The sequence below is a fragment of the Protopterus annectens genome, chromosome 16.part0, assembly GCF_019279795.1.
Source record: "Protopterus annectens isolate FY-2018-M chromosome 16.part0, PAN1.0, whole genome shotgun sequence".
Taxonomy (NCBI): domain Eukaryota; kingdom Metazoa; phylum Chordata; order Ceratodontiformes; family Protopteridae; genus Protopterus; species Protopterus annectens.
The window spans coordinates 282,082,371-282,109,271 of record NC_056750.1 but is presented as its reverse complement, the minus strand read 5'-3'; the positions used below and the strand labels follow the sequence as shown (position 1 = coordinate 282,109,271).

At 43.8% G+C, this 26,901-nt stretch overlaps 1 protein-coding gene across 2 annotated transcripts in view; it reads left to right on the top strand.

Moving 5' to 3' along the window:
- The window catches only part of LOC122790765 (Y+L amino acid transporter 2-like), a 1,821,102-nt gene that overhangs the window by 745,953 nt on the left and 1,048,248 nt on the right, over positions 1-26,901 (top strand). The window lies entirely within an intron of this gene.

Genomic DNA, 26,901 nt, shown 5'->3' with positions numbered 1-26,901 from the left:
AGCACTTATAAATGCTCTCAACTCTGTCAATCATCAGTGGTTCCTGAGAGCATTACAAGTATTTACAGACAATTTAACAATGATATTGTACATGAGCAAACGGTGGAACCAGAGCTTATCTTCTGTGCAGATTAGCCATGGTAGCAATTGATGTATCTTTACAGCACAAGTTCACTGTACATGCATCTTAGAGACTGTCAGGGTTAAATTATGTAGGAGACAAGATTAGTAGGACCAGGCCAGACCCTCGCAAATGCAGCTTGAACCCCTGGAGGTCTTCCAGGAATTGGTCCAGCTGTGGGGAACACCTCAAATAGATCTTTTTGCCTCCACTCACAATAGTCATGTGCCAAAATTCTGCTCAAGGCCTGGAAGACAAATGCTTCTTTTCTCCGTGGAAAATAATGTTTCTGTATGCTTTTTCACCCACTACTCTTAATATCCAGCATCATTCTGAAGATTCAGAAAGACTCTCCAAAGATCATTGTGTTGATTTCCTTCTAACCCAGACAGTGGTTCTTCCTTTTTTTGGAAATGACCAGGGGCAATTACTGTAAGCTTCCTTTTTTGGAAATGACCAGGGGCAATTACTGTAAGCTTCCTTACAGACTGGACCTGCTCACACAAGAAATGGTGTTTGATACATCCAAACCCTGTATAACTACAGCTGATTGCCTGGATGATAAAATTTTAATACCTTTTAGGCACCTTTTTTTCTGAAGGATGTGCAGCAGATATTAAAGGAAGCAAGAAATCCTACTACAAAAAAGTCATATATTAGTAAATGGAAATGTTTTTCTACTTGGTGCCAAGCAAGGAACCTGCACCCATTCAAGGGCTAGTGTTTCTCTGGTTCTACATTATTTGTGCGAGTTACAAGTTCAGATTGGCCATTTCAGCATGTCTGCCATGGACACCCTCTTTCAGTACACTTTCATTTGATAATGATTTTGAAAGGGTTTTTACATACCACGCCTCCTGGAAAACAGGTGGCTTTTCCTTGGGATCTTAATGTTGTATTAAACTCTTGCTTCATTTGAACCATTTCATCAGGCTAACTTGAGATTCTTAACATGGAAAACAGTGTTGCTTATTGTTCTAAACTCTGTAAGAAGAGTATTTGAGTTGTGCCTGTATGGCGGGTCAGCTTTATCTCATTTTCCACAAAGATAGTGTTTCCTTAAGAAATAATCCTTCTTTTATGCCTAAAGTGGTATCTGCATTTACTTGGAGCCAAGTTATCCATCTCCCTGTCTTTTTTCCAGAACCTAAAAATGAGAGAGGAAGAGTACTCCATAAATTCAGTGTCCAAATACATCTCAGGTACTATCTTGAGAGAAAATGCAGTTACCATTTGTTATACCTGTTAAGAGAAAAAGTTTTAAAAACATACTGTTATTTGTCTTTTTCCTCTTCTTGCAAAATGAACATGTTATTTGTTGGGATATGCCTATCAAAGATGGGCCTCATCTGTGAACAAAATGCAGCATTGCTTATGAACCTGAATAATAACTGATGTGAGAGTGTTCAATCTCGCCGTTTGTTCTTACACATTGGTTCGGAGCCAATCCTCAGCTCCGAGTCAGCCGCTTGGCAAAGCTCTGCATCGAGAAGAAGCTCGAGACCAACCTATCTCCCACAATTCCCTCTGCCTTTACCTCAGATCTAGTTTGCCGCTGCAACGTTCGCATCACTTTCGATGAGCTCAGACCAACTGGCAGATAAGATACTTTTTTTTCTAGGATTACTTAGAAAATTCTTTCTATTTCAAAATTGAGACCTTTTAGTGTGTGTGTGTGTGCGTGAGTCAAGGGTTTCTTAACCTTTTATATATTTTTTAGTATATAGATTTTTAGTTAGGTTTCCCTCGGGGCCTACCCCACCCACTAACTACTGGATTTGCTATTGGATTTGTTAGATTTCGAGTAAAACACTATTACACTTGTGGTTCCATTAGTTTTTTGGCTGTAACTGTCTTTAACTTATACAGGACTGTATAGATATATATATGTTTATATATATATATATATATAACGTTACTGGATTTGACAATAATACCGGATTTGACTGTTTTATCCTTGAAAATGTCTGAAAAAGCAAAGTCAGGGTTCAAAAGGTGCCAATGTGGACAGAAAATGTCTGTCACAGATAACCATAGCTCCTGCGTCTACTGTCTTGGCCCTCTCCATCTGCAAGAAGACTGTTCCATTTGTCATTCTTTCAGTGGAAGGGTCATGACAGATAGGCGCAGGAAGCTCATGGACAGAGGCCTTTTGAAGCCTGCCTTTCAAGAGGCTCTTGATAAATCAGATCAGGCATCTAATTCCTCGAAGGAGTCGAAGACGTCGGAGCCCATGTCATCGGCTCCGAGCTCTTCGTTTAAGGTTCGTTCACTGGTTCCACAGACTTCGGGGCCGAGTGTCGAACTTCTGTCTGTCACCGAGCCACGAGTCTTGGAGCCGGTGACGGAGCTTCCACCTCCTGTGCTTTTGAGGTCGGTTCCGTCTTCGATTCCTTCGACCCATTCTTCCAGGCCCCTCTCTGACTCTGACGTAGATCGTGTGGTGCAGAAGTTAATGGAGAATACGGCCTTGTCCAAACTCATCTCAGTCTCCTCCCAGTTGGTGTCGAGACTCGAAGGCCTTCCTTTATCTCCATCTGTTCCTCCTCCGAGGCCTATTCAGCCTTCGGAGCCGGGAGAGGCTGATCTGATGATCATGGAGCCCTCGGTGCCGGAGCCGTCTTTCTCTCGGTCGGCACCATTCACCTCGACTCCGACGGATCCATGACCGGAATCGCAGAGCCGACGATCTATCCTTGGTTCCGGGACCGAGAGTCAAACCGATGTTTCGGTTTCAACTCTCCCTCTCGGTGCCTCGGCACGGATCGCTTCGGCTCCGTCCTCGGGGTAGATGCCCTAGGTCCCCGTCTCGGGGATCCCTCTGCCTTCTTCGGAACCGGGGGATTCCTCGGCTCGGGACCCGGGGGCTTTCGACCTTATGAGGAAGGTGTTGTCGACTCAGACAACCACTTCAGCAGAGACGGCCTCTCCTTCCCATAAAGGGCCGTTATCCTCTTCTGCACCCACGGCTACTCAAAAGCGTCGAGCACCAGTGTCTCAGCCGCCCCCAGAGGGAGCCCCTTCTTCCTCGGTGGCTTCATCGGATGCCCCCCCGAGGAAGTTCCGAGGAAAAGATTGTGTAAGAGGAGGCACTTGGATTCTCACAAGAATCCTTAACATCGGACACTGACTTGGATGAGTCAGAAGGGTCCCTAAAATCACCCTCGGAGGATGTCTCCTTTTCTGACATCCTGGAGATCCTAAAACAGAGAGGAGATTGGCAAGCCCTACCCCCTTCTGAGGATGAGTCAGTCTTGCTGAAGGCATTCGGTGCTCGCCCTTCTTCCTCCTGGGTCACTCCGCCCTTTGATGAGTTGATGGATTTGATTGCTCGAAGGGCATGGGAGACACCTGACACAGTGGAGCCAGTCCCTAGAAAGCCTAACAAATATATTACGGCCCCTCAAGACAAGGCATACCTCACAAAGGGAGTTCCAGTGGACGCTATGGTGGTGGCAGCTGCCACTAAAAAGGAGATGTCTGAATCTTCCTCATCTGTCCATCCGCCTAACAGAGATTCTAGGACTATGGACAGGTATGGGAAGCGCATTTTTAGTTCAGCGGCTTTTTCCATGCGATCGCTGAACTATTTGACACATTTTACACGTTTACAGAGGGATCTAGTCAAAGAGTTGGGAGATACCCTCCAGGGTACTACAGATGCTGCTGTCGTGGAAAAAGTTACAGCACAGCTCAATACCCTTACATCAATTGTGAACTCGTCCATGAGGCTCATCTCGTATGCAGCCGAAGGATCGAGTAGGGCTGCGGCTTCAGCGATTGCTCTTCTTAGACAATCCTGGATGCGCTTATGTTCCTTTGCGGAAGCCTTCAAGTCTTCCTTTACTAACGCACCATTTGATGGTGCCACTCTCTTTGGCCCCAAAATAAAGGAGACCCTTACCCGGTGTGAGCAATAGGGAAAGACTCTGTCTGCTGTCGAAGTCCGTTTTTCCACCCCATCCAGACCGTACCCCAAAGGGCAACGAGGTGGAAAAATGTGGTTTCGAAAACCCCAAGGTTCTTTCCCAGCACACAGGGTGATGCCCCCTCCAGAGGCAGAGGGGGGGGCAGAAGTGGAAGACGTCGCCCTGGTGGCAGAGGGGGTCCGCAAAACCAAGGTGACAGGGATACACTCCCTGGGAAGCCTTTCCAGCACTCCTGAAGGGAGGCCCGACTGTCCTGCTCTGGAGGCAGTCGGGAGTCGCTTAGCTTTATACCCTCAGGCCTGGCAAAGTCTTACCTCAGACAAATGGGTAAAAAGCATTATTACCAGATGTTACAAAATCCCATTTCTATTCCCCGTTATCAAGAGAAAAGATTCCCAGATGTACCGCCCCATCTGCGAGAACCTGCAGCTGTAGAAATTTCAAGGCTGCTAGAAAAAAGAGTCATCCAACCAGTCCCGGCCGACCAAAGAGGATTCGGAACTTACTCAAGATTGTTTTTAGTTCCAAAAAAGACAGGGGACTGGAGGCCAATTCTGGACCTAAGCAGGCTCAATACCTTCGTCAAGAAAGAAAAGTTCTGGATGGTCACGCTTCAATCGATCCTTCCATTCTTACAGAAGGACGACTGGATGTGCTCAATAGATCTCAAGGACGCTTACTACCACATCAAAATGGCCAGAACGTCCAGGGTTCACTTGCGCTTCAGGCTGGGAGCCAGTCACTTTCAGTTTCGAGCCCTGCCCTTTGGTCTAACCTCAGCCCCCAGGGTTTTCACCAAATGCATGGCAGTGGTAGCATCTCACTTGAGACGCCTAGGATTCCAGGTGTTTCCGTATCTGGACGACTGGCTCCTTACTGCCACCACCGAGCGTCGACTCATTCAGGCCAGGGATTACACACTCGAACTTAGTGTTCATCTCGAAATTTCCATAAATTTCGAAAAATCTGCATTACAGCCATCACAGCATATCTCATTCATAGGAGCAGATTTGGATACCCGTTGCTTGATTCTAAGACTTCCCTCAAAAAGAATAGCCTCTCTACAAAATCACATATCTCTTCTCCTGTTGTCCAAGAAATCCCCAGCCAAACTGGTTCTGAAAGTTTTGGGTCTCATGGCGGCTTCCCTCATTGCAATACCCTTGGGAAGACTGAACATGAGAGTTCTTCAATGGCTGCTGTTCGCACAATGGTCGTTCCAACGGTTACCGCTGACACACGAAATTCACATCACAAACATCTGCAAATCACACCTGTCTTGGTGGCTACAGAATTGCAATCTCTCCGGCGGCCGACAGTTTGTACTACCCACTCCGACAGCTACGGTGGCCACGGACGCTTCCCTGATAGGGTGGGGGGGCATCTTTCAGGGACAGACAGTCCAAGGCGAATGGACCAATCTAGAGTACAACCTGCACATCAATGTTCTGGAGATGAGGTCAGTGTTTCTGGCGTTGCAACACTTTTCTCCCCTTCTACCTCTAGGGACCATTGCAGTTCAAACGGACAACATGTCCATAGTCTGGTACATAAACAAGCAAGGAGGAACCAAATCTTACCAGTTGTGCAGAGAGGCCATGAGAATTTGGCAATGGGCAGAGTCCACAGGTCGCTTTCTGATAGCAACGCACATCCCGGGGTTATCCAACGTCATAGCGGACAGGTTGAGCAGAGCCATCCTGTTACCTCACGAGTGGTCCCTCAAACAGACAATAGCGGACATGATATTCCGCAAGTGGGGCCAGCCTTGCTGCAATCTGTTTGCGTCTCCAGTGAACGCCAAATGCAGAAGCTACTTCGCCCTATTACCCCCGCCAGGGGAAGTCCCTAGGGACGCTCTGATTCACGATTGGCCCCCGGGTCTCCTGTACACCTTTCCCCCTATACCTCTGATTCCAAGATTTCTGCAGAAAGCCAAGAACCTGGAGAGGACTGTAATTCTCATTGCCCCATTCTGGCCTCATCAGATTTGGTTTCCCTTTCTTCAAGCACACCAAATACGGGAACCCCGGATCCTGGACCCAGAGCTGGATATACTGACCCACTCGTCAAGGGCTCCCCACCCGTCGCTCCTGTCCCTCAGACTAGCAGCTTGGCTGCTCCGCTTCCCGTCTCTTAGCCAGGTCTGATCTTCTTTCTCCTGCGGTTCAAAATATTCTAGTAGCTTCTCATAAAGCTTCCACTACAAAGATTTACACTAGTAAGTGGAAGCGGTTTGTATACTGGGCAACTATGCAACATTTAGATCCCTTGATAGCCCCACTAAACAAAGTCTTAGAGTTTCTATCCATGCTATTTCACCAAGGAGCTTCTCCTGCCACCTTGAGGGTTCAATTGGCTGCTATTTCAAACTTTCATGTAGGAGAAAATGGAGCGCCTATTATGACTCATAGGCTTTGTAAGGCTTTTCTAAAAGGGTCTTTTCATATTAGACCACCAGTCAGGTTTCCTACAGCACCGTGGAATCTGAACCTCCTGTTATCACAACTAATGCTACCACCCTTTGAACCAGCCTCGTCCTGTTCTTTGAAGTTCTTGTCATGGAAAACTCTCTTTCTAGTAGCTATCACTTCAGCCAGACGAGTGTCAGAACTTCAAGCTCTTTCCATTAAACACCCATATTTGATCTTTCACCCTGATAGGGTATCCCTTCGCACCAACCCGTCCTTTCTTCCCAAGGTTTGTTCAGTCAATAACATTAATCAGTCCATTGAGCTCCCCACATTTTTCAAGAACCATTCTAATAAGCTGGAATATATGTTACACAAGTTGGATGTTCATAGACAACTCAGATTCTACTTGGATAGAACAAAGGATCACAGAAAAGCAGATCAACTCTTTATAGCCTTTGCAGACAGCAGAAAGGGAATGGCAGTGACGAAGCGTACCCTTTCCAAATGGCTATCTGATTGTATTACTTTTGTTTATACTGCTACTGAGCAGAGTTTGCCCGTCAAACCGAAAGCACATTCTACTAGATCAATATCTACATCCCTGGCTCATGCGGCCCGCCTACCTTTGGACACTATTTGTGTGGCCGCCACTTGGTCTAAACCACATACGTTCATTACTCATTACAAAGTGGATAGGGTTTCCAGGGACAGGGCAACCTTTGGTTCCACTGTGCTCAGGAACGTTCTTCCATGAGTCTCTCAGGGTCACGGAGCTAGGGACGCTACCCATGTGTAAGAACAAACGGCGAGATTGAACACTCTCACATATAGAAGTTATGTCCTTACCATAACGTTCCATGTGGAGTGTTCATCTCGCCTTTGTTCTTACATTCCCACCCTCCCACCCTCAGGTCAGGAAGAACGTCCAGTTTAGATGTCTGGTTTGGTTCTCCCGCTTCTGATTCTCTCAGCTGTTACTGCTGGTTTCAGCTACACCTTAGTATGTATGTTTGTATGTTTCATTCCCGTTGGGACCTGGTATTGTTTGCAAACTAGATCTGAGGTAAAGGCAGAGGGAATTGTGGGAGATAGGTTGGTCTCGAGCTTCTTCTCGATGCAGAGCTTTGCCAAGTGGCCGACTCGGAGCCGAGGATCGGCTCCGAACCCATGTGTAAGAACAATGGCAAGATGAACACTCCACATGGAACGTTATGGTAAGGACATAACTTCTATTTTTCTGCTTTTCAGAATAAAGAGATTTGGTTATAGCTTAGTGAAGCCTGGGATAAGGACACATGGCTGAGTAAGAGTTAATTTACTGAAGCAGGATGTGTGTCCTGGAAAATTTGAGCTACCATTGTTGAACTGAACATTCTGTACTTCTTGAACATTCTGTACTAACTGTTGGTTTGAGGTGATTTGTGATAAACATGTTTATCACAGGTATTTTTCATAGCCAACTGTCAATGGTCAGAAATGTAACAAAAAGTTGTTTTGCTTGCAGTATAAAAGTTGATGTCAGTAAACAAGTTGACCAGAGGAGATCATCTTGGCCAACATGCTGTGTAATCTGGTTAGCTGCTAATAAAGAAGTTTTTCATCACCTATGGCAGATGTGACTCGTTTGAATTTTTCTTCTGACATTTTGGTCCTTCGGACCGGAAATCTCTACGAAAATACGGATCAGACTGACAGAGAGACCGAAAAACCTGTGCAGGTGAGGGTTTCTCATCTTAAGATTCCCTCGACTGAAAGCCCTCCGACTGATTTGTCGTTGAGAGGAGGCCGGCCGCTCTCTGTTCCCTATGTGAGGGACAGTTTCTGAACGAAAAGGGGAAACGGAGTATCATCTGGTTCAGGTAGGATGAAAAATAAATTTTCTTTTATTTTAATTTAACCTTGTCGACAAGGGTTTTATTTTTTAGTTAAGAGTGGGTAGGATTACTTGTTAAGATTATTTTGTTAGGATCACCTGTTAAGATAGCCCCATTTTATAATAAGCCCTGTAAAATAACTTTGATACAGTCCTAAAATAAGAAGTCTAGGGGAAACATGGGTTTGAGTTGCTGCAAGTGTGAGAGTGATGTCTGTTTAAATATTGATGCTAATTATATGAAAGGTTTAAACAAAAATAATGTTAAATTTTTGAAAAAGTGGAAGTTGAAATATGATTTTGATGGTACCCTGAATAAGAATGCCTGTGCAAAATTGGTTAGAGATTTGAAAAGAGATGCAGGAACTAGAACTAAGACGCAAAGACAATTGGGATTTCCCCAAGCACAAAAATGGTTAGAAGAAGCAAATAAACGAGCTATAAAAGAAAAACAGTGCCAGGAAAAAGAAAAAATAAATCAAAAGGGATCACTGGTGCCAAGTGGAAAAGTAGCTTTATAGTTAGATAAGGAGGATGAGCATACAGTTTGTGCTGTACAAAGGCAGGCAACTGCCCCACCGTATGGGGAAATTGCTGCTGCCGTACCGGCGGAACCTCCTCAATATCAGTCTGAAGATGTGGGATCTGTACAGCAGGGTGGGTTATTGGCTGCTCAAGGATATGTTGTGACCCCTCCAATTTACCCGCAAATTCCCATAGTACCCAAGGTTGCTTTGCAACAGGTAAACCAACCTATGCAGTTAAGATCAGGACCAGCAGGGCAAGGACTTTGGGCCATTAAACTTTTTGACTACTCAAAAGCTCTTCCCTTAATACAAGTTGCAAACCCACAAGCAGGGGATGTTGGACAAGAGCCAACTATTTTAGTTTATCGTCCCTGGGCTAGAGAGGATATAAAACGAGCTGCAGATGGTATTCCTCATCCCAAGGTTAATTTTCAAAAGTTTTCTGAGGACATAGTTGGTATGCGTTTAAGTTATCATCTAAATGGTTTGGAAGTAGAACAAGTAGTGCGACAAATCCTGGGTCCAGATTGGCACTTAGTTTGTGGTACTTGGACATGTAAGGCAGATGATGGCACTACATTAAAGCATAATTCTGGGGTGTTAGACATGCGAGTCACTGATCTGTTAAAGAGAATTTCTGATAAGTGGCGTCCAAGAGCAGATTGGACAGTAATAAATCAGTGCATCCAAAATGATGATGAATCTGTAGATCACTATATTGTAAGATTGACAGAAGTGTTCAATAACCATTGTGGAATGATGATTCCGCAGGATCAGACCAATGATAGTCCGTATAAACAGCAATTGAAAAACGCTTTTCTTAAGGGTTGTAGGGCTCCGATAAGTAGTTTTATAACTTAGCATATGGTAGATCATAGAACATGTAGACTGCAACCTTTGTTTGAATATGGACGGCATGCTGAGCGACATTTCAATCTAAAAAAGAAAAAGAAAGTACAAGTGTTAGCAGTAGGGGATGATGGTGGTATATTCTTGGTACAGGACCAAAGGGGGCAAGGGCGCCATGGTGGCGTAAAATAACGTGGGGGCCCGAAATGGGACACGTTAAATAAACCGGGTGGACATTCGGAGGAATATGAGGAGAGGTTAAAACGTCGAGAATGTTTTAAATGTGGTAGACGTGGGCACTTTGCTGCCGGCTGTGAAGAGTGGCAACATCCCCCACAGCTTACGAACAAGGGCTCCGCATGACTATATGATAGTAAAGGAAGGCGCCAAATTCATTATTGTGATTATTGTAGAGAAGAAGAAAGTGAGAATGATTGTGATGATGGTGAGGCAGACACTCTCTGTGATGAATGTCAGAACACTCAGACACTCTCTGCGATGAATGTCAGAACACTCAGAAGGAAGGGGGCGGGATTGTGACTGTGAAGTCATAAACCTGGCAAATTTGGGTATTACTATGCATCTAGATCAAAAACCCATGATAGAGTTTTTGGTTGAGGAACAGAAAGTGGAGTTTTTATGTGATTTAGGTGCATCGCGTACACTTTTGGGTCCAGCAGTTCTGCCTCCGAACTGCGAGATGGACGAGTTTGTCCTTGTGAAAGCGGCAAACGGGAAAAATCTATAAGGAACCACTGTCACATCCTCTATTGTTCACAGATCCGCAAACAAACCAAACTGTTAGGTGTAGAGTAATTATATTGAAAGTTTGTCCAGTTAATTTGCTAGGAAGAGATTTGATGCATTTGTTCGGAATAGTGGCAATTCCCACACCTAAAGGCATTGAGGCGAAAAGGTTAGCGGATGGCTTGGTGGTGCAGGGAGTACAAGACTTGTTTTACTGGTATAGCCAGGACTTGATTTCAAACAGGCCGGGGAGGGTTGATACAGATTTGATCAACCTAGCTTTAAGTAAATCTAGGAGCGGGTCACCGCAGGTTGCGGCGCACTTACATTGTACAATGTTCTATAGAAAGGCCCCAGGTCCAGATAAAGAATTTGAAAAATAATTCTTTAAGCACAAACGTGCAAGGATAATTTTGAATGATATGTTTTGGGATACGCAAGGTAATACAGTAGTGACCTGTACTTTGACCAAGGAAATGAGTTCTTTATATCGCTCAGGTTATAGCCACATATTTCAATTACTAAAGCAGTGGGGACATACTGGGTAGATTTGGCGAAAAAGGTAACGAATTGGGACACAATGTCCGAAAGTCAATTGAAAGATCAACAGATCCAGGTACAAAGATTAAATTGGGTGACTTGGGCACAACCAAGTGTGCACCTCAGGGATGACAAAACAGAAATGGCATGACAAATCCTTCTAACTCAAGAGGAAGATAGTGCGTTAAGTGCCTTACCTGTAGATTTATGGTCAAAAGGTAAAGGGGATGTAGGACTGATGAAAACAGCAGGTGAAGTTTGTATAACTCCAAAGTCAGGTTTTAGACCTCGTAAGCACCAATACCCGCTAAGTAAACAAGCAGAGGAAGGAATTAAGCCAGTCATTGAGCAGCTAAAACAGGTAGGAATTCTTGTTGAATGCCCAGATTCGCCCTGCAATACTCCGTTGTTTCCTGTAAAGAAACCGGATGGGTCATGGAGGTTGGTTCAGGATTTACAAGCAGTTAATTCAGCTGTGATCCCAAGAGCACCGGTGGTCCCTGACCCCTATACACTACTTAATGATTTACTACCTCAGAACAGATATTTTTCAGTCATAGATGTAAGAAATGTTTTTTTCTCCATACCACTACATAAGGAGAGTAGATTTTGGTTTGCATTCACTTATCAAGGTAAAAGATACACCTACACCAGATTGCCACAGGGTTATTGTGAGAGTCCGACAATATTCGCACAAGAAATGGCTGCGAATTTAGCTCAGTTTGTTCCCCCAGAGGGAAGCCAGGTTCTGTTGTATGTAGATAATATTTTGTTGGCCTCACCCACGCAGGAAAGTTGTAGAAAGGATACCCTTGCCCTTCTTAGTTTTTTAGCTGAGCAAGGACATAAGGTAAATAAAGAAAAGTTTCATTTTGTTAACCAGATTGTTCAGAAGTTGGGTCAAGTGTTTCAAATTGATCTTAAGTATCATTGTGCTTACCATCCCCAATCAGCTGGACTGGTGGAAAGACACAACGGTGTCTTGAAGAGTAAGCTCCGCAAACTGATGGCAGAAACACATAGATCATGGACTGCGTGCCTTCCTTTGGCATTCCTGTATATGCAAATCTCACCTTCCTACAAAGGACTTACACCATTTGAACTCTGGTTTGGGAGACCATATTACGGCCCGCAGTGGAAAGGATTGTTGCCAGCGGAACGTGAGGGGGATGAGGATCTAGCGGATTATATGAAGAAGCTGCTAAATGTCAAATCTCTTGTAACCAATGACTCCTTTGCAGATTCCAGAAATGAAACCTTGTTAAGCGTGGCACTCAGGGACTGGGTGTGGATCCGAATTGTGAAGAGAAAGAATTGGTCATCCCCCAGGTGGGAAGGCCCATACCAAGTACTTATCTCGACACCTACGGCTATAAAGATCGCTGAGAGGACTTTGTGGATTCATATCACCCACTGTAAAAAACTCAAGGCTCTTCCTTCTACCATTGATGTTGGTCAAACTCCACCGGACCTCTAAGTGAAAAGTCTGGCTACGAAGGGGTATTAGCCCAATAGGGGTTAGTTCGTCTCAAACCCAGTGAAGAAACCAACGGCGCGAGGTAGTCCTTAGGGAGGATGGCCATGTTCAACTGGTACTTGAACTGTCACATGATGATGATTTTGGTGGCGAAAGTAAATATGTCCATATGAGAAGGAACAGTTGTAAGAGAAAAAGGAATGGTGGTGCTACAAGCGCAAACAGGTGTTACTACTGTGTTTAAGGTGAAACTTTGTGAAGGAATTTTGGACTGTTCTAAATGGAACAATGATAATTTCTTGACTCGTGCAAAATACTTGTGCAATAGAGACTGTACGTCCTGGTCAAATGTTTGGTGGTCAACAGATATGAATGGATGGGAAACAAGTGGTGCAGTGATACCAGATAAAGATAAAAGTAGGCAACAAAGAATAAAAATTGCGCATTTCCAAGGTACCGAAGTAATTACTATAACCATTGTGTCACCACAAGAAAGTGATTCAGGAGTTTATGGAATCGGAGTGTCTCTTCCAATTGGAACTGATCCTTTGGGGACCCTCCAACTTAAAGTACAAAGCCTTAAGAATGCGACAAGTAAAGCAGATTTTGCCTTCACAGAAAAATAACAATTGTTACTCAAGACTGGATTCGTACACCATAATGAATGGTTGTCTTGGGTTAGATGTAGTACCCGAGAAGCACATCGTGAAAACTGTATTTCTTGTGCTGAAGGTAAACAGCAACTAGCGACAGTCCCATTGATGCAAGATGAAGGTAACCTAACGTGTCTGTTAAAGTTATTCTTCAACAAAACTGAAGATAAATGCAAAAATGAAACTCAGCATTTTCTAGTCATAAGCAAAGTTGAGAAACTGCCTGCAGCGATTTCCTATCCAGGTTCATAAATGTGCATTTCCAGAGATGGCACAGGGAAAAATGATGGCAATATGGGACAGAACTATTGCAATGTTACTGTGAATGGCAATGAAAATCCATTTCTGGAGAACCAAACTCACAGTTTAGCAGACGTATGGTGGTTATGTGGAGACAACAAACTCAGATCAAGGCTTACGATTCCCTGGAAGGGAACTTGTGCACTTGTAAAGTTAATTCTGCTATTCTACATTTTCCCAGTTCCAGCAAGCAATTTCGTAAGAGAACCTGAAATAAAGCCGAAGTGGTTGAGTAGGAGAAAAAGACAGGCACCGAAGCAATCCTTCGATAACGGTGTCTACATCGATAGCATTGGCGTACCAAGAGGCGTACCTGATGAATACAAAGCAATAAACCAAATAGCAGCTGGTTTCACATCCATTTTTGTCTGGATTCAGCCTAATAAGAATGTGGACTGGATCAACTACATTTACTATAACCAGCAGCGTTTTGTGAACTATACCAAAGATGCATTGAAAGGAATTGCTGAACAACTGGAGGCCACTTCGCAGGTGGCATGGCAGAATCGAATTGCATTGGATATGCTCCTGGCCAAAGAAGGAGGAGTTTGCAGGATGTTTGGGACTTTCTGTTGTACGTATATTCCAAACAATACTGCGCCTGATGGAAGTATCACCCGAGCTTTGAAAGGTTTGGAAATGTTATCCGAAGAATTGGCAGAGAACTCTGGGGTAAGTAATCCCTTTACAGACTTTCTACAAGCATGGTTTGGAAAATGGAGTCATCTCATCAGCAGTTTCCTGGTGTCCGTTGGAGTCGCTGTGGCTATCGTGGTGGTATGTGGTTGTTGTTGTATACCCTGTATCAGAGGTCTTCTGCAAAGACTGGTTGATACTGCTGTTACGAACACGATGTACCAGCAATTGCAACAGACTGGTGAAAGTGAATACATTGAAATGCGAATTTTTGCAAATGTTTTTGAAGTTTAAAAGTTTGTCTTGCCAATGAAGCAATGTATGCAAAGAAAAACTTAGTTTTTACCATATATTGCTGAAATAAAAAGACAAATAAAAAGTGTTTTCAGGGGGGAAGTGTTAAGAGAAAAAGTTTTAAAAACATACTGTTATTTGTCTTTTTCCTCTTCTTGCAAAATGAACATGTTATTTGTTGGGATATGCCTATCAAAGATGGGCCTCATCTGTGAACAAAATGCAGCATTGCTTATGAACCTAAATAATAACTGTTTTCTGCTTTTCAGAATAAAGAGATTTGGTTATAGCTTAGTGAAGCCTGGGATGAGGACGCACGGCCGAGTAAGAGTTAATTTACTGAAGCAGGCTGTGTGTCCTGGAAAATTTGAGCTACCATTGTTGAACTGAACATTCTGTACTTCTTGAACATTCTGTACTAACTGTTGGTTTGAGGTGATTTGTGATAAACATGTTTATCACAGGTGTTTTTCATAGCCAACTGTCAACGGTCAGAAATGTAACAAAAAGTTGTTTTGCTTGCAGTATAAAAGTTGATGTCAGTAAACAAGTTGACCAGAGGAGATCATCTTGGCCAACATGCTGTGTAATCTGGTTAGCTGCTAATAAAGAAGTTTTTCATCACCTGAGGCAGATGTGACTCGTTTGAATTTTTCTTCTGACAATACCCACCACAACAAGAGACTTGCAGTCAGGGTCAAGGCTTATTCTACCAGGGTCTTGGCTTCATCTGTGGCTTTTTGGAAAGGGTCAAATTATAGAAGCAGCAGCTTGGTCCTCTGTGTACTCTTTTACAAAGCAGTATAAACTAGAGTAATTTTCTGGGTCTAGGACAGACCTTGCTAGGGATATTCTCCAGGAGTTCCTGAACCCTCATCCTTCCTCCTCCTACCAGTTAGTTTAAGCTATGGTAACGTATCCATATGGCTAAGGCCTACAGCAGCAGCATTGGTCCTTATGGCAAACATAGTATAGTTGTGTAAGTAAACTTACAATAGAAATAGATGTTCAAATGGTCACTGCTGCACTATCCATCCCTCCCTCCATCCGGCTTATTTTGTTATGTTTTTGTTGTCAGGTCGCATCTTGAAACCTAGTTTCAGATACACTGCAACGTGGACATGTCTCTTGTTTTTCTTTATTAGTATCTGTATAAACTATGTTCTTATTCAAATGTCATTGTTTATATGAGACAGCTCGGTAAAGAGGGAGGATGTAGATCAGAGTGTGTGATATACCTTTACGAAGCATTCCCGTCAGTGGGTACATGCATGTAAGTACTGAGCACATGCAAGCAAGAGTGTCATTTTGAGTGAGCAGCCAGAGTGAGAGCATGCAGGTATGTAGTCTGTCAGTTAGCTAACTCATTGTTCTTGCTATCCATCCTGTTGTTTTTGTATACAATAAACTACTTAAATGAGCACCCAAGCCTCAACGTCTTCTTTCTGCAGAAAAGAAGAGCAACACTAGTAGCTGGAAATACTGTTGTAGATATTACGAGGGTTAGGCTGACGCACTTCTTAATGGATAATGCTTTCTATAACAGCAGCCAATATCGATTTACAGACCAAAAAGTCCCTGTTAAATTAATCTAATTTTGTGTTTTTACTGGATAATGGGCAAAATGTACAGAAGCAAAGTGATATGTGTGATACTCCTGGATTTCAACAGAGCCTGTGACATTATCCTGCTGAGGAGATAATACATTAACTTTATAATATACTCAAATATTTTTTTTATACCTAAAATGTCCTTCCGTCCATTCTTTTATTACTTTTAAAAACCTTTCCCTCTCTTTATATACCATGTCTTTATAAAAACATAACTTATTCCATCTGGCAGTGGTACAGTCTCTGTATTCACTTCCTTTAAAGTTCATCCAGTTCTGTTTCAACAATTGTTCTTTATAACAACTTTACTTGCTTTTTATTTATGTTTTAACTTTCCATTTTCTATCAGAAATTCAACTATTTTTTCCTTATAAATTTCTTTAACATACTGTTTTCGTAACATCTTCTTGCTTTCACATACTTTCCTTTTTATTATTCGGTAAACCATTCATTTTTCCTTCATCATGTTTCATACATTTTCCAAAAATGGCATTACATATTCATCATTCCCACTGCCTCAGTGGAATTTTAGGTTATCTGACAAGGTAACCCAGTACAGTCCAGCTTACTAAAGCTCAGACCACCCTGTCTCTCTCTTCCTGTGACAGTTGATTGGCTGAGCATATTCTGAAAGGGAAGCCTTCAGCTATCACAGGAGGTGAGTGTTCAGTCTTTTTCTACCACCCAAAGATTAAAGTCCTCTTACTCTTTACAGGATCCAGTGCTGATTTTTTTCTGGCGTATTATTCGGATAAGCTCCATTTGACAGCTGTCCTTCCTGTCATTTTATTATTAGATTAAATATTCTCTTTCTTTTCTTTAAAACAAATATAATTATTTTAATATTTTATTTCTGTGTTTACTATGATTTCTGTGGGAATTTCTGCTTGTAGCAGTGTTTATTTGGCTTCTATTTTTGACAAATGCTTGTTTTTACTGTTTCTGAGAAAACTTTTAGAATGTCTTGCAGAAGTGCAGTGTGTACGTGTGCTGTTAGACACTAGAACTTTCTTGTGCAGTCAGAACCGCAGATTAATAGCTCCTGTTTTTACTGTAGTTACTCTGCTTTATTTTCATCTTTTGACGAGAAAATATTGCAGAACTTGATTTTTTGAGCATTTATACATTATTTACTTTATGTATGATACTGTTCGGCATGTTTTTAACATTGGATTGCGATTTTACTACTAATGACATTACTTGAATGGACTGTGGAGATTTTACTCTCTCTGACAAGATTGTTATTGAAAGTTATTTTATTGCATTTCAATATGGTTAAAGTGTATGGAGCTAATTTTTAGCACTGCTTTGTCACATTGATTGCTTTGGTGTTTGGACTTTGTATACTGGAAATTCTTTAACTTCTGTCAGTTGTAAAAGAATTCTGAGTGCATTTTATATTTTTTGTGGTAATAGCACAATTTGGTAGAGTTCAGTTGTGTGAAAACATACTACTAGAAGCTGTAAGTGCTTATTATGGTACATTATCCAGTACTGTCAGTTTATTTTTCTGGCTGGTTTTCTTTCTCCTCCGACTTGATGGATCCTAACTCTGGTAACCCCACCCGACTAATCAAATCCGGTTGCACCTAAAAAGAAGAGCAAAATAAAAATATACCACACCCTACTGCTTGGCCCACTGACCACTTACTCTTTGTTCTGTTTCCCTCTAGTCTAGCTTTGTCAGCTAGTATGGAATGGGGGGGGATATACACATCCTCCAGGGCTGTTCCAGTATCTGGCAGAAGTATGAGACCCAAACCCTTTAGGTGCAGGACTACTCTGGAGAAAGAGACCCCTTGCCAGACATAATACTTTGTCCCCAGATATTTCGTTTAGTAGTAAAGTTCACAAGAAACACAAACAGAAGCTTCATCATACAGCTGTTTATAAGGCTGGTGTTGTTTCCTTGGCAAAGAGTGTTCTGCAGACTGCTGATTCTGGTGGTTGTATTCCCAAACATGGCTCTAGTGCTGGTTTGGCTACAAGGGAGCCCGCAGGATTTTTTGCAGGGGGGTGCAAACCCAGAGCACTGCCCCAACCCCACCCCCTTCAAAGCACCGCCCCCAACCCCCACCCCTTTCAACCCCCCCCCCCCCAACACACACACACAGCCATTCCAGTATCCCATTACTTGGCTATTTCTCCCCAGTTGCCATAAACACTGTTCAAAATTCTCTGTGTGCATACTGTTTTATGCATTACTTCTACAATGATTACAGATACTTGGTTTTCATTTTCAACTTTTATTTCAAATTTTAGGGCCTCAGGGCCAATAGCTTAGTAACCTCCTATTTTATAGCACAAACACTGATAGACATTTGCTAAACTTAAACAGAGCAATAATCTTACAATGAAAACAGACTTAGCATTAAAACTTCTCTACCTTTGAAACTCGCATGCACTGAAACAGCATTTAAACCCACATTCAAAGAAAATGCATCTGGCCAGTGGCAGGTTAAGTTTACATTTGGACTGTTTTCAAATCATAGGCCCCTTGCACACATTTCAGAACCATGCATAACTGCTTTGATTCACCTTCCTGATTGTATTAATTATAATATATAATAACTGAATTATATCTCTTGTTAATACAGCACCACTTAGAGTGTGTTTTATAGTTTTTAACATTTTTCCATTAAGCAATGAAACAAAACATATGAACCAATAATGACAAATTGCCCAATTCAGAACATTTCAACCATAAAAGGCCACGTAAACGTCTATCATTACAATCTACCAATATCAGTCAATATGCACAATCTCTGCAGAAGTAAAAGTCATCTGAATAATTTCACATTAAAGAGATCTGAAACTAATGGAGAGGTTGTTGCTAGAAAACAGCTTTATATTTCAGTGTTTCATCTACAAATTCAGTGCCTATTGCCCTTAAACAATAAATTGCCTATGTTACATTTAAAAAAAATGCTAAGCTTGTATATTGCAATAGGAATAAGTGGCAAGTGGAAACACAGGTTCATAGTTACTACGCATCTCATCCAAAGGAGGACATACTCAGGACTGCAGCACTCCACCCCCTTAAAATACAAATGTACATGTGGTGGGAGTAGAACCTACAGCCCTCTACATCAAGATGCAAGTATGCTACCTGCTGTGCTACTAAGACTGTTTTGAAATTCTACACCACAACAGTGATACCATTTGCTAAACAAAACAGTTGCACATTTTAAGCAGACTTAGCATGAACAACAGTAAACATCTCTTCCCTTGAAGCTCACGATTCCTTGAAAATGTATGTGAAAATAAATTCCACCTGCTAACTCTAAATAGGGCATTTCACTCTCACACACGCACACCTCAACCTCTTGGTGCAAGAAATCTGGACAAAGCCTAAAATAAATAGGGACGGATTATAAATATTGCTCTCATGAATGTAATAATTGTAGAATAACAGGATTTGTGTTAGTATGCATTTTTCTAAAGGATATGGCATCTAAAACTCAAATGTCTGTTATTATTTAGCAACTTCAATCCTTTTTATTTATTTGGCATTTGTTAACCAGGATAGTCCATCTGTGCAAAATCCCTTTTTCAGTGTAGACCCGGGGAGAAAAGCTCAGGAGGAATATGGGACAGAAATCTCGACATTCTGAAAAAACCTGGACAGCTGAACACACACACACACACACACACACACACACACACACACACACACACACACACACACACACACAGAGTACCTCTCAATCTCTTAGCACAAGAAATCTGGAAAAAGCCTGTTATAATGTTGGGGACAAAGGCCCAAACTAGGGCCACATTTAGAAAGTTGCTAGAATAACAGGATTTGTGTTAGAATTAATTTTCTACAGGATATGAAGTCTGAAAATCAAATACATGTCATTATTTAGTAACTTTAATCCTTAGCTCATCCCAGTGATTTGTCAAAAAAAATACTGAATTTTTATGAGGAACAAACCAAAAATATAAGGCAAAAGTCTGGACATTCTGTGGAAATCTGTACAGTTGATAGGTATGACACACACATACATCCCCTGAACCCCTTAGAAAGTGCATAGAACAACACAGTTTGCATTAGTATGCATTTTCTGAGGATATGAAGTCAAACTCAAATGCCTGCCATTATTTTCTGACTTCAGTCTTAATGATTTGCCAAAAGAACACAATTTTATGAGAAATAAACTGAAAATATGAGACAAAAATCTGAATTGTGAGGTATGAAAGTTTTCCACAACCAATAAACATTTTTAAAATAAGAAAATAAAGAAAATAGCACAATGCATACATTACTTCATAAGTAGTGTCATACTTCCATGGATTTTTATCACTTATTGTTTATTTTGACCTTTAAAATGCAAGATTTTGTAGGCATATATGCAAACAAGGAGCCATATTGCCCGTAAAAGAAAAAAAAAAGAAAAACTCTCTCTTGCTCTGGCTAGACCAACGGAATGTCTGTAAGTGCAGGCTGCATCCTCACAGTCTTTAGACACCAGACTGCTTACAACCAAGCTTCACAGGATCATAAGAGGTTACTAGGCTAATGGCCCTGAGGCCCTTACAAGCCTAGCCAAGTTTTTCCCTCTTTTAAATAGTGCTATTAGTAGACCTGACTCAACAACAGACACAGGAGAAGAGACATTTTTAAGTTTCTGATTTTTCTTCCTAGGGAAATCCCTGGAACGGGACTGACTCATGACAGGAGCACTAGCCTGGGAATCAGGTACCTTACCCCAGCTAAGCAGTATACCTTCAACCACTCATACCTGGAATGTCAACCAAAGTGTTTTTTCCTTGCCCAGTGAATCAACCCTATAGCTGCAGGGAATATGTCACTCTCCCAGTCATTAATTGCTTCCTGAAGAGCTGCAGCTAGAGGAACCAGAAGGCAAAAGATGGATTATCCAAGGAAACAGCTTTGGCCACAAAGGAGTCACTCACCAGTGACTGAGGCAGTGATGGAGACAGACACCCAAGGATTTCTTAACTTTCTTCTTGGCCACTGAGTGGCGCACAGCTACAGTTATCCCACTCCACAAGGGGGGATCCAACTTGGATCCCGGGAACTACTGCCCCATCAGTCTGACGAGCCTGATCTGCAAGTCCATGGAAAGTATTATCACGGAACTTATAAAAAAAAAGAGATTGTCAACCTACAAACACTGTACCCCACCCAAGTTTGGGTTCGTGAAGGGCCGATCTTGTCTCCTGAACTTGATTGACTTCTTCGAATCAGTCTCCAGAGCCGTGGACGAGGGTAAGGTGGTCCACACAGCCGATCTGGACCTCGCCAAGGCCTTTGACACCATCCCCCACTCTGGAATCATAGATAAACTTACTAAGCTGGGCATTGATCCCTACGTCACTCGATGGGTTGCCAACTGGCTTACTGACAGAACCCACATGGTAAAAGTAGCTGACGCCAAATCCAGCTGCAAACAAGTAACAAGTGGAGTACCTCAGGGTACAGTCCTGGGACCACTCTTGTTTGGCATCTACTTCTCTGACATACAGACCAATACTAAGCGACTCTGGCTAAGAAAGTTCGCAGATGACTACAAACTGGGAGCCATTACTGAATCTCCAAATGATGGAGATACTCTACAAAAGGGCCTTACAGAAACAGATGCTTGGTGCCAGAGCCATGGGCTCAAGCTCAATGCCTAGAAATGTATAGTTCTCCCCTTTGGGAAAAAACATGTACCCGTGAATTACCACATAGGTGGCAGTACACTAAACACCGAAAGTGTGATAAGAGACTTAGGGACACAGGTGGGCAGTGGTCTCACCTTTGATAACCACATCGCCAGTCAGGAAATCCTTCTATGTGGCACACCTCATCACTAAGGGCTTTTCATCCAGAAAAAAGGAGGTCATTGTCCTACTGTACTCATCCCTCATTAGACCCATTATAGAATACAATGCCCCATTTGGTATGTACCTCTCAAGACATCTGCAACAACTGGAAAGGCCACAGAAATACCTCACTAAAAGAATCACAGGCCTAAAGCAGATGCCCTATGCTGACCGCCTTAAAAAACTCCAGCTATACTCTGTCGCATATCGTCTACTCAGAGGTAATCTCTGCTTAACATACAAGGCCATGTCATACCCAGAGCTGTTGGACATGCTACACTTAAAGAAATCTCAATCCCTCAGAGCCACATGCTCCAGGGATCTAAACCTTGTCGTCACAATAAACAAAACATGCTGGAGGGATAGGTTCCTGACCCAGAGACTCCCCAGACTCTGGAGTAGACTGCCCATACATGTCAAGCAGAGCGCCTCTTTGGCCCTCTTCAAAAGGAACCTTGACAATTGGATGAGAGAAAGGAAATTCACCCTGGGGATCATGTCAGTTGCCCTGCTAGACAGGGGTCCAGGAAGTAAATAGTGTGGGAAGAAATAGCCAGGGAATTGTTATGGCTAGGCTTGTATAGGCCCTAGGGACAATAGCCTAGTACCAACCTATGATCATTTTGGAGTCAATCTAAAATTATCAAAAACTCCATAATCTAAAACTAATGTTTTTTTCAGGGTGGCAAGTCTCCCTGCACCCCATACTACCCCTGCTAACTGTATATAGCAACTGCAGGATCATAAAACAGTGGGGTAAGAGCAGATTTCCTAACCCTGCTGCATTGTAATCTCACACAAGAAAGTTTCTTCATTTGAATGTTAACTTTTTTACAGCATTAAAAAGCATTCGCTCATATCAGTGTCTGCTCTTGTTGATTAAAACCATATATGGTTATGAGCAATTACATGTGATATTTATATTGTTTATATGCGGTAGCATTAAAAATTACAGTACATTATTTTCTTTTCATTTGACTTAGGGATACTGCTAATCCCTCAGATAAAGGAATCTAATATACATTAGAATTACAAGACAACATCATAAAAAATGGAAACAAAACTTTGAAGATGTAGGAATTCATACAGGAACCATACCTGGCATTATGTGCAGTTTCCTAAAGTGGCACCCCTCATCACAAAACACTGCTACACTGAGAGTGTATCACTCACGAGTTGCTAGATCTGAATTACCACAAACTAAGCACTTGAGCCATGACCAGAAATGCAGCATTGATATTCATTTCTGGATATCACTACTGCATTCCCATACCACTAGCCTCTACTAATTGTGCCAATTAACTCCTTGTGCCGGTGGGGATAGTCCCTTAGTATTTCCTTAATTATTGTAGAGATTTGCATATAGAGAGCAAAAAATTTGCATACAGTGAAAGACATAGGGTCTATATCATATGAGAGAATTGCACAAATTGCGAACGCTCATAATATCAAACGTACCGGACCTCAAAGTGCTTTTTCTGAGATCGCAGTACAGTGAAGAATGGGATATTTGCCCTTTCCTCACTGTAGTGTGATCTTGGAGTTGCAGTATATATTTAGCGGGGGGGGGGGGGATGCAGCCCCCCACAATAGGAAGTTTGAGGTCTGGTATGTTGAATATTATGAGTGTTCACAATTTGTGATATAGACCCAAAGAAATACTACACCAGCTGATAAAGCTGAGAAAATACCAATGGATATCCTATATACTTTGTATAAATAATTTAATTCCACAATGTATGATAGACACACAGTTGCTTACAAAAAAAAAGAATACCTACCAAAATAATTTAGAGCACTTTATACTTAAACCTACTTGCACACATAAAAACTGATCTGAAGTAGGAATGTTCATTTGTCAGCAACCTGTGGGTTACGGATCCGATATCGGATCCGAGCCGGCAACTTGTTTCAAGCTAATGGATCTGAGCTCCTAGCCCCTCCCTTCACCCATAATCCCCTGCTAACCCTCCATGTCCTCAGATCTAGTTTGCCGCGCTTGTGATGGCTGGATCCTCTTCAGAGCTCCGCAGATAAGTGAAAAAAAGTTACCTTTTTTCTACATTTTTCGTCAGAATTTAAAATTTTTATTTTACATTAATACTTTTAAAGTGTGTATGAGTTAGGTTCCACTATATTTTTAATTAATACCCTCCCTTCTCTGGTCGCTAGTGTGTGAGTGTGTGTTGAGTGTTTTTTTGGGGCCTGTGTGTGTGTGTAGTTTTATTCCTTTTAGTTAAAAAAAAAAAAAAAAAAAAAAAGGAAATGGCTGAGGCCCCAAAAGCCATATTTTCTAAATGTACCGAGTGTGGCCATAAGCTCTCCCCGGCTGACGGCCACACTCGGTGCGTTCGGTGCCTTGGGGTTGAACACCTCACCTCGGGCTGTACTATCTGTGCAGCATTCAACCCCAGGGCACTGAAAGAACGGAGGTCGAAGCTGGTCCTGGCGGGACTTCTACCCCCGGATTCAGCTTCGGCCTCCGCTACCTCTGCTACTCCTGTGGCTCCATGACAGCCTGTGATGGTTGCCACTCCTGCCCCCCTGCCTCCGACTGGGACTCAAACTCCCGCTAAAGTGTCGGAGGACAGGGAGACCAGGAGGGAGAAACGGAGGGAGAAGCACCACAAGCGGCGGGCGAGACCTACGTTCGCCCCGCCAGCTAAGCGGGCTTCTCCCTCCATTGCTTCTAGGTCTCCTCCTCCTCGGCTCCGATCCCCTTCTTTCTCCCCGGGGCCTGAGGAGGAGGAGACCCGATCTCCGTCGAGGTCATCGAGGCGGTATTCCAGGCCTGCCTCGGTGGCCTCTTCGAGATCCACATTCAGTTTATCTGATGCAGACTTGGACCGGATGATGCGAAGGTTCATCCAGGCCCAGCTGCAGATGGGAGTGCTCTTGCCTCCCCCTCAGGGGAGCACACCTTTTTCCACCCACTGCTCCTTCTCCGACCCGCTACCGGGTTGGAGTGCTCGAGCCGAGCAGCCTTGAGGGTGGTCGGCGCCGACAGTACTTGGTACTTCGGATCCGACCCTACCCTCGAGTCTGTTGGATCCGACCTCTCGGAGCCGTGGTCCGAGCTTCGGATCCAGGGGATTCAGTGTGCCTTCGGCTCTGTCCAGGTCGGAGCACACTGGTCCCTCGGATCCGACGGTCTCTGCGCCGGCTCCGATCCCTTCATCGGATCCGAGTGGGAGCCGACTTTCGGATCCACTGGACAGTGGCTCTCCTTCGGCATTCGATGTTGTGGAGGGGGCTCTGTTGAGATCATCCGGACCCCCGGTCCTTGCATCGACTCCTCCCTGCACTCCCTCTCTGCTGGGCCAGGCTTCCATCACCTGGCCAAAGGGACAGCCTGCTTCGATGTCACAAATAGTTCCATTGGAACAAGATGTTGCTGGCGAGGCCTCCTCGGACAGTCCCCCCGAGGAAGCTCCCCGCAAGCATAAGTGCAAAAGGAGGCACGTGGACTCCCCTGAGTCCTTAACCGAGGACACGGACTTGGAGGAAGGGGAAGGCTCCCCAAGATCACCCCCTGAGGATGTCTCCTTTGTAGACATCATGGAGATGCTAAGAATCAGAGGTGGGTGGTCTGCCCCCAAGTCTTCCTCTGACGAGTCCGTGTTTCTGGAGGCATTCGAGGCAGGCCCGTCTACCTCCTGAGTGTCCCCTCCAGCCGATCCCCTGGTGGACCTTATTACCACCAGGGCATGGAAGGATCCAGACACCGTGGAGCCAATACCCAAACGACTGGATAGGATTCTTAGCCCCCCCTCAGACTGGTCACATTGGAGTAAGGGCCCCCCTGTAGATGCCATGTTGACGGCGGCAGCCACAAAGAGGGAATTGACTCAGGAGAGTCCCTCAGTCCATCCACCGAGCAAAGAGTCCCGTTTGATGGATCGCTTAGGGAAGCGAGTCTTTAGTTCAGCGACCTTCTCAGTAAGGTCTCTGAACTATATGGCACATGTCATCAGGATGCAGTGGGATCTTATCAAAGAATATGCTGCATCCCCCCCTGAGTCCATGTCGGAGGAGGATAAACAATTGTACTCCACCCGAATGGCCACTCTGAGATCTATTTCAAACACCTCTATGCGGCTATTGTCCCATGCCACAGAGGGAGCCGCTAGTGCCAGTGGAGCAGGCCTAGTCATGAGACGTCAGGCCTGGCTCTGTCATTGCGACTTTAAGGAGACCTTTAAAGCGTCCTTCGCGAACGCCCCCTTTGATGGTTCTGCCCTTTTTGGCAAAACAGTTCGCGAGACACTTGTCCAGAGCGAGAAGGACGGGAAGACGTTGTCTGCCATTGGAGTCCGCTTCTCTGCTCCCCAGCGGTCCTTTTCAAGGAACCAAAAGGGTCAGAAGAAGATGTGGTTCCGAAAATCACAACATTCCCAACCAGCTCCGGACAACCAGTCCTACCGTGGCAGAGGTGGACAGGGAGGACGTCGCCCTAGGGGCAGAGGGGCTCTGAGAAATTTCGGGTCCAGAGAACCTTTCTCTGAACGGCCCGCGCAGCAGCCCTGAGGGGTTGCCCGGCTGCTCCACTCTGGAGGCAGTCGGGGGGCGTTTTTCGAAGCATCTAGCGGCATGGGAGTCCATCACAACAGACCGCTGGGTGCTTCGCATCATATCCAGAGGGTACAAAATACCAATTCTCCATGTCCCCCAATCCAAGAACCTCCCCGATGTACCACCCGATCACAGGGAGGCCGCAGAAATACAGCAGCTGCTAAGAAAAAGAGCCATCCAGCCCGTCCCCCAAGACCAGCTCGGATTAGGGTTCTACTCCAGGTTCTTTTTGGTGCCAAAAAAGACAGGGGATCTGAGACCCATCCTAGACCTTTCCCACTTGAACCTGTCAGTAACCAAGGAAAAATTCCGAATGGTCACTCTTCAATCTATCCTCCCCCTTCTGAGGGAGAACGATTGGATGTGCTCTATAGACCTCAAGGATGCGTATTGCCACATCTAAATGGACAAATGATCCAGGAGGTTCCTTTGCTTCCGGCTGGGAGCCAGTCACTACCAGTTCAGGGTCCTTCCCTTTGGCCTCACCACAGCCCCCCGGGTGTTCACCAAAGTGTTAGCAGTGA